This window comes from Fukomys damarensis, unplaced genomic scaffold (genome assembly GCF_012274545.1).
Source record: "Fukomys damarensis isolate Sample0158 unplaced genomic scaffold, DMR_v1.0_HiC HiC_scaffold_37, whole genome shotgun sequence".
NCBI classification, from domain to species: Eukaryota; Metazoa; Chordata; class Mammalia; order Rodentia; family Bathyergidae; genus Fukomys; species Fukomys damarensis.
Window position 1 is genome coordinate 49,982,497 of NW_022900949.1, and position 14,641 is coordinate 49,997,137.

Sequence of the window (14,641 nt, forward strand, 5' to 3'; positions counted from 1 at the left end):
CTGATCTACATAAGACACATTTTTTTAGCATAAATCCACATATGAAACTGACATATTATAATATCTGTTCTCTGTTCACTTATGAATGCCACACGCTAAAATGAGGTTAACAGCTGAGTGTGATGGTGCTCTTTTTCAATCATTCTTACTGCAAGAGATATGAAGGGTAAAGAGTTTTGAAATCCTAGTATTACGGAAAGGAAGCAAAATACACCATTGGAGTAATTCAGGACAATGGTGTGAGTGAGACAGAAAAAAGTGTATTTCCCAATTTTATGACTGAAGCCCTGCAACTAGAATGCTAGAATAGAGAATAGACAAGAAAAGAATCAAAAGGCGAGCCGGGGATTTAGCTCAGTGGTGCTGCTGTCTGCCTCACAAGCACAATGTCCAAAGTTTGATTCCTGGTATCAAAAAAAAAGAATCAAAAGGAAAGGAGGGAAAAGAAAAAATATAGAAAAAGGAAAAAATGCAAACCGTCTTTGTAAATAGGGAAGGGTAGAGGGGGTGAAGGGAGCACAAAGAAATAAATAAAAATAAGAACCAAGATACATCATGTAAAGGTACAAGATCCCAATGATGAATCTAACTGTATTGTATACCTAAAACGTACCAATAAATTTAATGAAAAAAATAAAGTCATACATGTAAAAATTTTTTAAAAAGAAAGAATTAGAAGAAAAAGGGAAAATGAAATAGCCTGGCAAAGGAAATGATAAAAGCATTTTAATAGCTTAGTTCCTAGAAAATTATAAATTTAGGCTCCAGGGCTGTGAAAGTTGTTTTTCCAAATAAGCGTTTTTATAAATGTTTACATTGTAATTGTGTTTGGGTAAACTTCTTTAAATCTTAAAAACATGACAGAAAAAAAGGAAAAAGAACAAAAGACCCAGCAAATTTCCAGGAGTATACAGGCAAAACAACATTTCTGTATCATTTCATGAATACACTCTATGATATCTGTCTAGAGTTTCAAGCACTTCTTGATTATGGTAAAATTTATATAAACTGATAGAAATAACCACAATTCATCTATGTAAATAATACCAAGACCTTTACTATTTCATAATTTTGTCTCTGTTAGGGGCAGAAATAAAGTAGGTATAGTAAAATACATATGCTTTCAATAACTATCCGACTTTACCACACATTTCAAAGTTTCCATAACTTTTAACTACACATTACTTTTGGGGGGATGGGAGGTGAACTTAGCATCCAACAATACTGTAAATACCACACAGTAAGTATTGCAATGCTTTATCTCATATTAGTGTTTGATAGTTTATATTGTTTTTTCAGCATTCGCCTTTTATTGAGGCGAAGTTCACATAATATACAATTAACCATTTTAAATTTATAGTTTTGTTCCAACATGTTTTCATTACATCAACAGAACATACCATACCACATCTCATTTCCACTAAGCCCTCAGTGTGCTGGCAATTACTAATCTTATCTCCATGGATTTGCTTGTTCATATTTCTGTAGTTCAAATAATTTAATGTATGTCTAGCTTCTTTCACTTCGTATGTTTTCAGGGTTCACCCAAGTTGTAAATTTAACAGTATTTCACTCCTTTCTGGGGTTGAGTAATATTCCATTATATGTATATGCCACATTTATTAGTTTATCTGTTGATGCACCTTTTGGCTGTTGTGAATGTACTACCATAAACATTTGTTTTTTACAGCTTTGCTAGTTTTTTTCTTAGTCTAGCTAAAGGTTTGCTAATTTTGTTTTCTTTGGAAAAATCAACTCTTGATTTTGTTCTATTTTTTTTTTTAATTCCTTATTTTACCTCTAGTGGCTCTGGATTTAGTTTCCTCCCCACCACCCCATCCTCCCTCCAACATCTGCTTCAGTCTTGTTGCGGTTTGCATTCCCAAAACTGGTATACTTGTAAAGCTTGCAGACTTTTTCACTGCTGTGTTTTGGTGCTGAAGATGGAACTCAAAGCCTTTTGCTCCCCCAAATAATTCTAATGTACAACCACAGGCCTGAGGACAAAATTCAAATTCTTTAGTTTAACCAACTGGGCACTCAAGGTCACTGCTTACAGGTCTGTATTTCAATCACTCCTTCATAGGCACCTCCTGCTACAAACACACTCAAATAGTACTCTCTGAAGAAGTGGGCTATAGTAGTGGTTCTTGTTTCACCCTGTACCAGAATTACCTAAAAGACCTGTTAATACAGATTGCTAGTCTTCATCCCTGAATTTCTGATTTAGTAGGCCTACAGGGGGATCCAAACTGTACATCCAACAAGTTTCTAAGTAATGCTGACACTACTGGTACAGGAGCCTTGTGGGAACCACAGGACTACATACACTACAACACAGTTCTGTCCCTTTGCACATAGTTACCTTCAGTAACAATCTCATCTCCATCATTCTACTCACCTTTGAATTTCTCTTTCAAAACTCCTGTAAGAATCCATCTCCTTCAGAAAGCATTTGCTCACTTCAACAAACCATCTTAAGGCACTCATTACCCACTATCAAACTTGACTACACAAAAAGCACTGCAGAATATTCTTAATAGTACACCATTCAACAGGGTAGATACCTGATGGCATATAGTTTCTTTTGTAAGAACTAGAAAAGGAGTCTCCTTTGGGCAGATGTCAGAAAAATGGGACAAAAGCAAATGCACAGTTTCTCAAGCAAAATGAAATCTGGATTTCAGCATCCACCTACCCCATCAGCAATGTACCTTTATACAGAGCACCAATTACAAAACCATTTGGGACAGCCCTGGCACAGTGTACCATCAAAGCACAAAAGAAAACACTCTGAAACCAGCCCTGGATGAAGGAGGGGGAAGGGAAAATCAAGTTATCAGGAAAGGAACTTAGGAGAAAAAATTTTAGAGTTCTGAGTCTTGGTGTACCTCCTAAGTACTTTAAAAATGCAAGAAGTTTGCTTTAACATCTGTATGATCACAGTGTACACTTCACTGTAAATGTTCAATGAATAAAATTACATGAAGACTGCTTATCTTTTCATCAAGTAAATAAAACATTCCATTCGGCACCAAAAATCATAAATACTTTCTAAATATCAGCACTATATTTGATCTATATACTTACTGGGGAAAAACATGAATTATTCTAACAGATGGGAGATGTAAAGGTAAAACAGTGTATCTAGTGTCTGAAAAATAAAGACTTCAAATTTTTAAAAAATGCATTACCTACGACAGAGCTGATTCATGATTATTTCAAGAGAGACTAAGTAACTCACAGGACCCTCAGAAACCAGGTACCTGATCCAAGACATAAATTTTAGATATAAGGAAACTGAGGCCCAGAGAAGTAATGACTTAAAAGTCACACAGCTCATTAGTAGTAGAGCTGTAACTAAAACTCAGATCTCAGGCTGGGGATATAGCCTCGTGATGGAGCACTTGCCTAGCATGCCTCAGTTGTTTTGCCCTGTACTCTATGCTGCCTTTATATTTATAAAATAAAATTTTAACTACCCATAACTAAAGAAGAAACTCAGTTAACCACAATTTTGTCCTTTGTAATTCACTTTTAAGGGAGGAAAAAAAATCACCTACCACATTTTAGAACTTATTCCAAGATAGTGGTGGCAAACCTATGGCACACATGCTATATAGCAGGCTGTTTTTATCATTAAAAGCCCTAAAAAGTTTACCATCACTCCTCTAAGAAATATGTAATTTAGAATGTTTTGCTCTTTAAAAAGATTCATTCTTACTCAATGTTTGCAGAAGTATACATGCAAATATTATTCATATTAATATTCAAAATTAATCTTGATAAGCCATCAGAATTTATACATTACAGAAGCAGCACTTGCCAGGATGCCCTACATTTCTAAAGAAAGAGATCCTAATTTTTTTTAAACACATTTAACAATAAGCAACACTGGTTATTATCTTTATCTCTCAATTAACCAAGTACTTCATCCTCTCACCATTACCATTGTAAGTTTTATCTATTCTAAGCTCTATACAGTCAGCTAAATTTTCTGCCTTCTGCAAAGAAGCCTCAATATTTGTTATAATTTTATTCATCTTTTAAAATTAATGTTCTTTAGATCTATATATAATGAAAAACAGTCTGACAGTTAAACAATAACTTTTTAATCTCCACAACAGACTATGAGAGAAATAATTGTGTTTATATTTCACAAACAACAAAACTAAGTTTAGAAAGGTTAGCGTATCTGCTCAAGTTTACATAGTTAGAAAAGGGCAGAGTCAGAATTTGACACAGTATGACTTCAGTGCCAGGAACTCTCTTCAACAATGAGCCTCTCAGACATTTATCAGATATTCATCATGTGATTATACTTCCTTCATCTGTGAATATACTGGCATTTTAATTATAGCTAGAAACTCATACGAGAGATTAAGGGATTTTCTTCCACTAGTTCAGGCTACAACAGTAAAATACAATATAGCTAAAATAGTCTTTAAATTTTTATATCTTGTATTATATACTAAGAATTTCTGTATACTTGCTACTTTGTGTTACCTACTAGAGAAAAGAGGAAGCCTATCTCAGTGCCCCAAATGAAATGGGAAAAAGCACAAACTAATATAGTCAGGAACAACTAAACTTCAGGGTAAGAGAAGGAAGAAGGTATCTTCTTAAAGAAGGACTAAGTTGTATTCATGCTTGACTATATTCGGGGGGACTGATTTTTTTTTTAGTTCTTTATATATTCTAGATAATAGTCCTTTGTCTGAGTAGCAGCTGGTAAAATTTTTTCATTCTTGACTACAAAACACCTTTTGCTGCCAAACACTTAGAATTGCTCAAACTATACCTGGACTTTTAAACTAATTCCACAATTAGGAAATGCATTTTCCAGAAGGCAAAGGAAAAGAAAAAAAAAAACATACAAATAATACTAATGTTATCTTAATTAGAAAATAAGAGTGCCGAAAAACTCTTTTGATTCATGTTTGCCACTTCCTGATACATAATCTATTTGTTACATGGAGTGAGAGCTGACAAAGAGCATCCCCATCCCCTCTTAAATTTGTATGTGAAGTTTACAAAGTATTCTGAACCTATCTACCTTCACACACATTCATGTATTATCCTGTATTATTGTGATTTTTGTTTGGTCTTAAATCATTCTCAATAAAATAGACACTTTTAAAGAGCAGAACATATGTATTTATCAACTTACCCACTACCAGACATACAGTATATTGTGAAATATATATTTGGCCTTTTCTAAACTCCTTGGAATCTCTGAGGTGATGTGTCTTTTATAATATTAATGGCAGCCCCTTGGCAGCTTTAGGATGCGGCTGGTTACTGGAAAAGACCACCAAGGCACGATGACAGGATTAGGGTTTTCAGCTCTACTTCACAACCTCTGGAAAGAAAGGAACTGAAGGTTAAATTGATCACCCGTGGCCAATAATTTAATCAGTCATAAAGAACAAAACCTCCATAAAAGTCCAAAAGGATTCAGATGGGGTGAACTTCCACACAGCTGAACATGTAGAGGTTTTGGAGAGCGACAAACCCAGAGGGCATGGAGGCACCACAATCCTTCCCATGTGTTTTGCCCAAGGCATCTCTTCATGTGCATCCTTTGTAATTAATACAGTAAGTGGTAAATGTGTTTCCCTGGGTGGAAACCCTGATATATATGTATGTCTATATGACTGGAGATCAGAAACATAAGAGAAAACAACCTGGGGCTTGCAACTGGTACTGTAAGTGGAAGACAGGATCTGACTCCTTCTCTCTGAATAAACAGTATCAGAAATGCATCAGAGGATGCCCAGCTAGTATAAACTACAAAATTATTAACTAGTTGTTACTGGGGAAAAATAGAAGGGAAAATAAAAAGAATCAAGATGTGTTACACACATGTACCAACTCCCCACAATAAATGTAATCATTATATACAGCAAACGTACATTAATAAAAAGAAAAATACACACTTCTTGGTGACCAGAGGTCACAGAAGACATCTGTGTTGACTGCTGATGAATAAATGAATTTTTAAAACACTGGATTTTCCACCTACATTCTGAGGTAGGAACTCATAAAAATGTTTGTTGACATAGTATCTGTGCCAGTCATTTGAGACAACATAGACAAATTGAGGGGACATTATATAAAGTAAAATAAGCTAGGCTCAGAAAGACAAACAGTGATGCAATCTAAAAATTCAAACTCATAGAAGCAGAATAGATGGGTTTCCAGTAGGTGGTTACCAAAGGCTGGGTGGTAGAGTTGTAGACTGGAGACACACTGGTCCAAAGACACAAAGTGTCAAAGAAAAAGGGTACGTCAGGACATCTACTGTACAACATTAGTGACTGCAGTTAATAACAATGTACTGTATACTTGAAAATTGCTAAAAGTAGATTTTAAGGGTTCTTACCCAAAAAATGATGTGAAGTGATACACATCATTAGCTGGATATACAGCCATTCTATAAAGTATATATAAACCCAAACACCATATTGTACATCATAAATATACATAATTTTTGACAATTTAAAATAAGTAATTTTTAAAACAAATAAAAAATTGTAACTATATTCTCATTATAAAGATGAGACAATTGAGGCTTCCACAAATTAAATGTTCCACCCATGACAAAAGTTATCATGTAGTAGAACAGAAAACCAAATCTCTGTAAAATAAACTTCAAAATGCAAAGGATTTCAACATGCACAAAAAAGGCTGAAAGAAAAATAGCCTTTCAAAAGATCTACAAGAGTCTGGATTCCAAAACTACACAAGGGTTCAAATATTGGCTAATAAGTGGTAACTTATTAGCCGTGTGGCCTTAGGACTAGTCTAAAACACTATGTAAAGGATACTGCTATGCCTTATGAACTCTATCCACTCCACTAAGTTCCATGTAAACAATAAATGTTATAGGTGACGTACAAAGAGCATAACATGTTCCTGAAGTTATCAGGAAAGATTCTTCACAGATCACTGTTTTCTTTTTCCTTTATGAGTTATATCAAGTATACAGCAGAATATAAAAAAACTAGATAAGAATTTAAAGAATTTTAAAGCAAACATTCCAAATAACTGCCATTAAGTTCAAGAAATGGATTATTATACAAGTTCCACAATGTTTACTTCCCTAACTAAACACCTGAGAAATGTCATCTTAAATTTACTAAAACAGAGATAATACCAGCAAAACAATACTACCTCACAGGGTTATTGTAAAATGTTCGATGAGTTTTCTTACACACATATAACCAGAACAAAGATATGAGAGAAGAAAGGATATAAGTATGTAATCCAATTTTGTGATAGCAGCAAAGTACAGTGTAGTGGTGTGTGGTGGCATATGCCTATAATCCCACCTATGCAGGACGCTGAGTAAGGCAGGACTGAGAGGATTTCAAATTAGAGAAATTTAGCAAAAATGAAGCTTGAGCAATTTAGCAGAATCTCAACACAAAAAAAAGAGGAAAGTGCCTAAGGCAATGATGGCAAACCCAAACAGCCCACTGCAGCACAAGTATTATAGGTTCACTACTACTGGCCTAGGCAAAGAAGGAAAGCTAAATTGAGGTCATGTAGAAAATAATGGGGAAAAATTAAGAAGCAATAATATAAGATAAATTCGGGAAATTCATTTGTCAATTTTGGAAATTAATTCTCCTAGAGTGTCAATTTTTCTTAACTCCCAAATCTATAGTCCTGGGATAAGAGGTCTCCCTCAGAGCAAAAGGCATACATCATCTGGGTTTTCCTAAGTATGGAATTCCTCTTTCACAATGTAAACCATAGCCTGTGCAAGTACAGTATTGCCTGGGCCTCTTCCCACTGTAATTGCAAACAGGACTGAGAGACCTGATACAAATAAGTGCTGACTCTCTGACTGCTACTACTACACCGCATTATTCTTTATGTCTAATTGTGGAATCTGATGGCTTCTACCAGTAGCCACTAAAACTATGAGAGATTAACCTACTGGCATGCAAGCAGAATAAAATCTGAAACATTTCACAGTTCTTGACTGGCATTAGCACACAGTCAACATTTATTAAAATTGAAAAAAGTATTCTACTTTCATATTGTCAAAATGGACTAAATATGATGCAACCATATACTACCATTAAAACATACACTATAAATATAAGGAAAAGTTTAATATCAGAAAAAGTATAAGTACTTCAGGCAAAGAATACCACATATTTCATAAAGACAAAAAGGTCAATTCATCAAAACGATATAACAATCATAAATTATGTGTCTAGAAGCAGCTTCAAAATACACAAGGCAGCTCCCCAGTATTAAAACACACACACACACACACACACACACACACAAAGCAAAAACTGACAGAACTAAGGGAGTAATAAACAATTCCACAGTAACTAGATGATACAGAATTACTCTCAACAAATGATAAAACACCCTTCTCTCCCAAAACAGAATCAGTAAAAATACAGGTGATTTTTAAAATTTTATCAAAGTGCCATAATCTAACAGATAAATTTATAAAATACTGAACCCAACTGCAGAATACACAATCAAGTGTGAAAGATATATTAACCAAGACAGACCATATGCTGGCTCATAAAACAAGGTAATAGATTTAAAATCACAAAGAGGGGACAGAAGATATTAAAATCACAGTTTATTTTCTGAACTCAAAAGTGAAATAAGTTAGAAATCAGACAGTAACGTATCAAAATAATTAAGCAATGTAGAGCAATTTTTCCCTGGTACTCAACTGTTCTATAAATTTTTTATTTTGATACACAGTCTCCCTAAGCGACTAAAGTGCCCAGGCTGGGCTGTAATTTGTGATTTCCCTGCCTCAGCCTCCTTGATTACTGGTAACATAGGAGATTAATGTGTGGCAAGGCTGGCTGGAGAAACACACTGACCTGTTAATTAAGAGATCCCAGAACACACTTGCAGAACAGTTCCCAAAGCCTTGCATGTGGGTCACTAGAACTACAGCAGGTTTTCAATAGTATGGCGTAGACCTGACATCAGACTGAGGCATGGGATTCAAGCACCACCTCTCAAGACATAGAAGTTCTCACTGGTTTCCATGAGATCTGCACAACAGAGGACACAGCCACCTAGAAGCACTTGCTATGGTGGCTTTCTTCATGATAGTCTACCCTACTTCCTCTAGAGTGTACTTTTACTTGCTCCTCTTTTACTAAGACCAAGCTCACTCTACAGCCAGTTCCTCCCTCACTCTTCACTTACTTTTTCAAAGAAACTTGGCCACTGCTTTTTGCTCTTTTCGTTCAAAAGAGACACAAACCTTAAATCCAACTCCCAAAGTAGTAAGTACCCCAAAATCAAGTAACTCTTAACTGGCGAGCCACTTTTAGATGGAGTTACCCATAACACTGGGTGTATAGCCATGTGCCATCATGCCCAGCTACAACATACTTTTAAGAAACTCACAAATAGGGCTGGGGATTTAGCTCAGTGGTCCTGCTGCCTGCCTCACAAGTGCAAGGTCCTAAATTCAATCCCTGGTACAAAAAAAAAAAAAAAAAAAAAAACAAACCACACATAAATTAGAAATGATTTCAAACTGAACAATAAAAATATATTAAAATATTTAAAATTATGGGGTGCATCAGTGCTTAAAGGAAAATCTAGATTTAAATATTTTATCAGAAAATAAGATACATCCAAAATCTATGACCTAACATTTCACCTAGAAAATGACAAAAAGAAAAATCATAGAGCAGAAACCAATGAAATAGAAAGCACAGCAAATAATAAAAAAAACCCAACACCAAACAAAACTATCAATGCTGATTTGACAAAATAACAAAGATGAATTACTAAATTGAACAAGATAAAAGATACATTAATGATACCAGAAATTAAAGAGATAGCACCACAGATCCCACAGGCATTAAAAAGCTAAGAAACAAATGACTTATGCCAACAAATTTCTTTAAAAATACAATCAGACACAAAACTGACATATAAAACAAAATTTTAATAGCCCCTGTAATCTGTGAATTCGCTAGGATGAAGCAGGAGAATCACCATGAATTCAAAGCCAGTGTGGGCTACATAATAAGTTCAAGAACAGCCTAGACTAGTTAGTGAGACCCTGTCTCAAAAGAAAAAGAAAAATTTTAAAAATTAAAGCACCAGATATCCATTCTACCACTGAAGGATACTTTATTTCTAAACTTTGGCTATACAAATAAGACTATAATCAAACTTTTGTGTATCCTGGTATACTGGTATACAAAACAAGAACTTCCTTCATCAGGAATATAAAGAATAACTGAGAGATTTAAAGTATATGTATCGAATGGCCAGGGATTTAGCTCAGTGGTTCTGCTGCCTGCCTCGCAAGCGCAAGGTCCCAAGTTCGATCCCCAGTACCAAAACAAACAAACAAACAAACAAAACCATAAAGTACATGTATCAAGCCGGGGATTTAGCCCAGTGGTTACCATGCCTACTTCGCAAGCACAGGACCCGAGTTCGATCCCTGGTACCCCCCGCAAAAATAAAGTACATGTATCTTCAATTATACAAAATAAGAAAAATCTTTCATAAAATAACTTATCAATTTACACTCCTCCCACATTCTTGTCAATACTTAAATTAGCAGATTTTTTTAATGTCTGCTCATCTGTTGGAAGTGAAATGGTTCCTTCTGTGGTTTCATTTTGCACTTTCCTAACTGTAAGTAAACAGCTATCCAAATAAGTTGTTATGAATCACAATACAGGTAAGAAAATTATCAGAATACCCTGTATAAATGTTAAATATTTCATAAAATTTTTATTCTCATTTATACGTGTTTGCACTGGATCACAATGCAAAATTTTTGTAACTGTTAGCTACTAACAAGTTGAAAGATCCTGCTATGGATGTGCAGTCATAGTAAAACTCCGCAGGAACACATGGTTACACTGAAACGTCACACAAGGCCTCATCACACACACACAAAACTGTATTTTATAAAAAGAACAGAACTTGAGAAGTTCTTCATATATTATTGACTGGCAAGAACAGATTCACGAAAAGGAGAAAACCCTGAGGGAAGCAAAGCAATAAAGGGTATTATACAGAGACAGGATTCTATAAAACCAACTGACCTATGACATATTTAAGCTCATTTTAAAAGAATCATACATTTCTCAATGTATGATTTACATTTCTCAATGTATGACTTTAGTGTCCTCAGCACTAAAATAGGAAGCTAGGATCCTGTCCTCTTAACTACCAAAATGAGAGAAAACTGGGGCCGGGAATTTAGTTCAGTGATGTCACTGCCTGCCTTGCAAGCTCAAGGTCCCGAAATTTAATCCCCGGTACCCCAAAAACAAAAAAAAAATCCAAAATGATGGAAAACTGACTCCCTTCTCTACAGACACAACCCTAATTCCTACCTCAAGAATCATCTCAACCTGTGCATTATGTAAGACCATCTTTTTAAGGTCTCTGCTACCAACTTCTTTTCCCTAAAATACCAAAGAAGAATCTAAATTCCAAACGGGTCTATGTTTTTCAGTCAACAAAAAGATTATCAAGCCCTCACTATGCCATTTCCATATTTAAAATCAAGTAGTTATGTAACCCCCACACATACACACGCACAAATACACTTTTTGGTGGTAGTGCTATGGAATCCAGGGTCTCTGAAGTACACACCCAATTCATCTCCCTAAAACTTTTACTCCTGTTTGTATTCTTTAAAGTTTGATATTCTTATTTAGTATCAATCTACTCCAATTGTTTCTTTTGGAAAATATTTTGCTTCCTGGAATGTTAAAGCATATACCATGACCAAACTTCTGCTACTACTTTTGTTCCACCAAAAATATTGCTATTTTGACACCGTCAAATAACTATCTGTAAGAACTTTTTCCTCACAAGCTGCTGGGTCAATTACACCACAGCAACTTCGACTTATTGAGGCAGTAAATGATTCTGTGAACCTACCTGTCTCTTAATAGGAGTGTAACCAAAGGCATTTAAATTCCAAAACTTTTCTGATTCAATCTCAAGTATAAAATGGGTACAACAGTAATCAAGAAAAAGCAAGAATTACATAATCTTTCTCCCATTGTCTTCCTTACTTTTGTTTTTATTTGAACTTTCCTCTCAATGTAATAAAAATCCTTTTATAGAGGGAAGTACTTAAACTGAGGTACCAGGAAATATAAGGATAAAGTGAAGAAAAGACAAATAAGTTAAACAAGACCAAGTAGGGCCATAACTCTGGCTGTCTCTACTCTTTTGCAAGACCAGATTCTAAAGAAGCAAATGTGAGTTTAAATCTTTCCCCTATAACAGGCAAAATTCTTAAGACCCTCTATGACCCACATGTGTATAACCTCCTTTCTGTGTGGGGGGGGGATCTATACATACAATGAAATAGGTTTTCAGTGATCATGTTATAAAACAGAAATCTTTGCATATGTAATTAAGATCCCTAATCAGTCGCATTTGCCAAAAAGATTATCTGGGCCTGATCTAATCAGGTTACCTTTTAAAAAGTGGGTCATACTGAGGCATCTAGAGGTCAAAGACAAAAGTCAGAGATTTGTCTGTTTACCTGTACAAAAGCAAACAGTTGTGTTTTGAACAGCTGCCTACTGGACTATATTAGGAACAGAGAAGAGTCTCTGGTCAAGGGCTCCAAGAAGTTGGGAACTTTCATCATTATCACCATAAGGATATTAATTCTACCAATAAGCACTGATCTAGTTAAAGGACCCTGTGCCTCAAATAATGATAGCCATCCTATATGTGGTAGTGCATCCCTGGCCCCGGCACTCAGGAGGTTGAGGCAGGAGGATCGCAGTGAGTTTGAGGACAGCCAGGGCTACATAGAGTGTTTCAAAAACGGGGGAAAAAAAGTGCAGACACATCTGATACCCTGATTTCAGCCTGTGAGATGCTGATGAGACCAGCATACCATAACCAAACTTCTGATCCACAGATATTGAAATAAATAACAAAGAAAGGGGGTAAGCATGTATCTTTCCCCAAATTACATTTAGCATTAATTAAGAATAGACAAGAAAAATTATTCCAGCTGTACAAGTTTGTACATGTCTTAAGTTTTCAGTTATTTTTCACACATGTCAAACGACCACATCTCTCCATTCACAGATGAGGACAGTAAGATTCAAGGGAGTAAAATCCCATACCAAAGACAACAAACCTTAGGAGGCCTTCCAAGCAACTTCAGTTGGAGTTCCCCTCCCCTACACCACAGGTCCCCTAAGGCTTTAGAACAGGGCCTTTCAAATCAGTAACTATTTCTTCAAAGAAAAGCCTAGTAACAATTTTTCATATGTTGCCTCTATTTAAATACCCTTTAGTTTTATCAGAATATCAAACCTAACAAATACAAAAAATTTTCTAGTCAAAAGTTGTAGCCTGTAATCCCAGCACTCGGGAGGCTGAGGCAGGAGGATCGCTGTGTTCAAGACCAGCCTGGGCTACATAGTGAGTTCCAGGTCAGCCTCAACTACATAGTGAGACTCTATCTCAAAAACACCAAAAAAAAAAAAAAAAAAAAGGTTATTTGTAAAAGTGATCACTGGTAGACTTGTCTAATTTACTGAAATTACATTTTGTGCATGGAAAAATAATTTAGGAAAACACCTGTAGGTTTTCTAAAACTTTATTTACATAACAATTTGTGTCACAGCCTCAAAACTTAAAACCAAGGAAATAACATTTCCGGTTCTTTCAGTATTTCCTTTCTTGGTCAAATTTTTTAAGACCGAATTTATACATTATAAGTATGAGAACATGGTACAATATATCATATAATAAATGAGTCGTTTTTATTTGTATTGTTCATACGTTTGTTTCACCATCAGTGTGCAATTTTCTTAAAAAACACGGAAAATTAAGTGAGGTTCATATTCAAATTCCACATAAGTTACAAATCACACAACTTTATGCCAATTTAGACTTTCCCAAACTGTTTTGTGCTAAAATGAAAAATGTCCTTTCTAGTCACAAGCACGAGAAAGAGTATCATCTTAACAGCAGACAATTTGCTATCACAAACAGCATTGTTTTAAGTCTGTAAGCTTCCAAAACCATCCCACGGACTTATACACCTGGGGCACGATTGCCTGAAATGTGAAGAGAATCGATAACATTTCAAATGTAGGCAGAAGGGGTGACGTGACAATCTTAAGACCTGAAAATTTCTCAGTCCCTATAGCACACAAGCAGCACTCAGTTCGGGTCCTCCAAATAGGGCACAGGTCCAACTTTAGGCACTCCCCTTTTCAGTTGTTCACCCTGCCCCCACCCCGAGAATGGAGGGAAAACAACTTTTATTGGCCTCATCTCCCCGGGGATTGGCAAACTAGCGGGCAGTGCTCCGGCCTAGACCTGTTTCCCAAGGAGGCCCCCGTCGGGGCGGAGGAGGCAGATAGCGGGAAAGCCTGGGCTCGAAGCCTCAGCTCCCCCAGTCGCCAGCCCCTGCCCCACCCCACCAGCAAGGGAAAACAACTTTTATTGGCCTCATCTCCCCGGGGATTGGCAAACTAGCGGGCAGTGCTCCGGCCTAGACCTGTTTCCCAAGGAGGCCCCCGTCGGGGCGGAGGAGGCAGATAGCGGGAGAGCCTGGGCTCGAAGCCTCAGCTCCCCCAGTCGCCAGCCCCTGCCCCACCCCACCAGCAAGAAG

The 14,641-nt window shown here is 36.2% G+C and overlaps 1 protein-coding gene across 2 annotated transcripts in view; it reads right to left on the bottom strand.

The window, feature by feature from the left end:
• The window catches only part of Stag1 (stromal antigen 1), a 366,592-nt gene that overhangs the window by 349,577 nt on the left and 2,374 nt on the right, over positions 1-14,641 (bottom strand). Inside the window, exon 2 of one of the 2 annotated variants that reach the window (XM_010625515.3) lies at positions 5,171-5,362. The exons of the other annotated variant lie outside the window; for it this stretch is intronic. The gene's annotated coding sequence lies outside the window, so the exon portion shown is untranslated. The remainder of the gene's footprint in view (positions 1-5,170; positions 5,363-14,641) is intronic. 2 annotated transcript variants of the gene reach the window in all.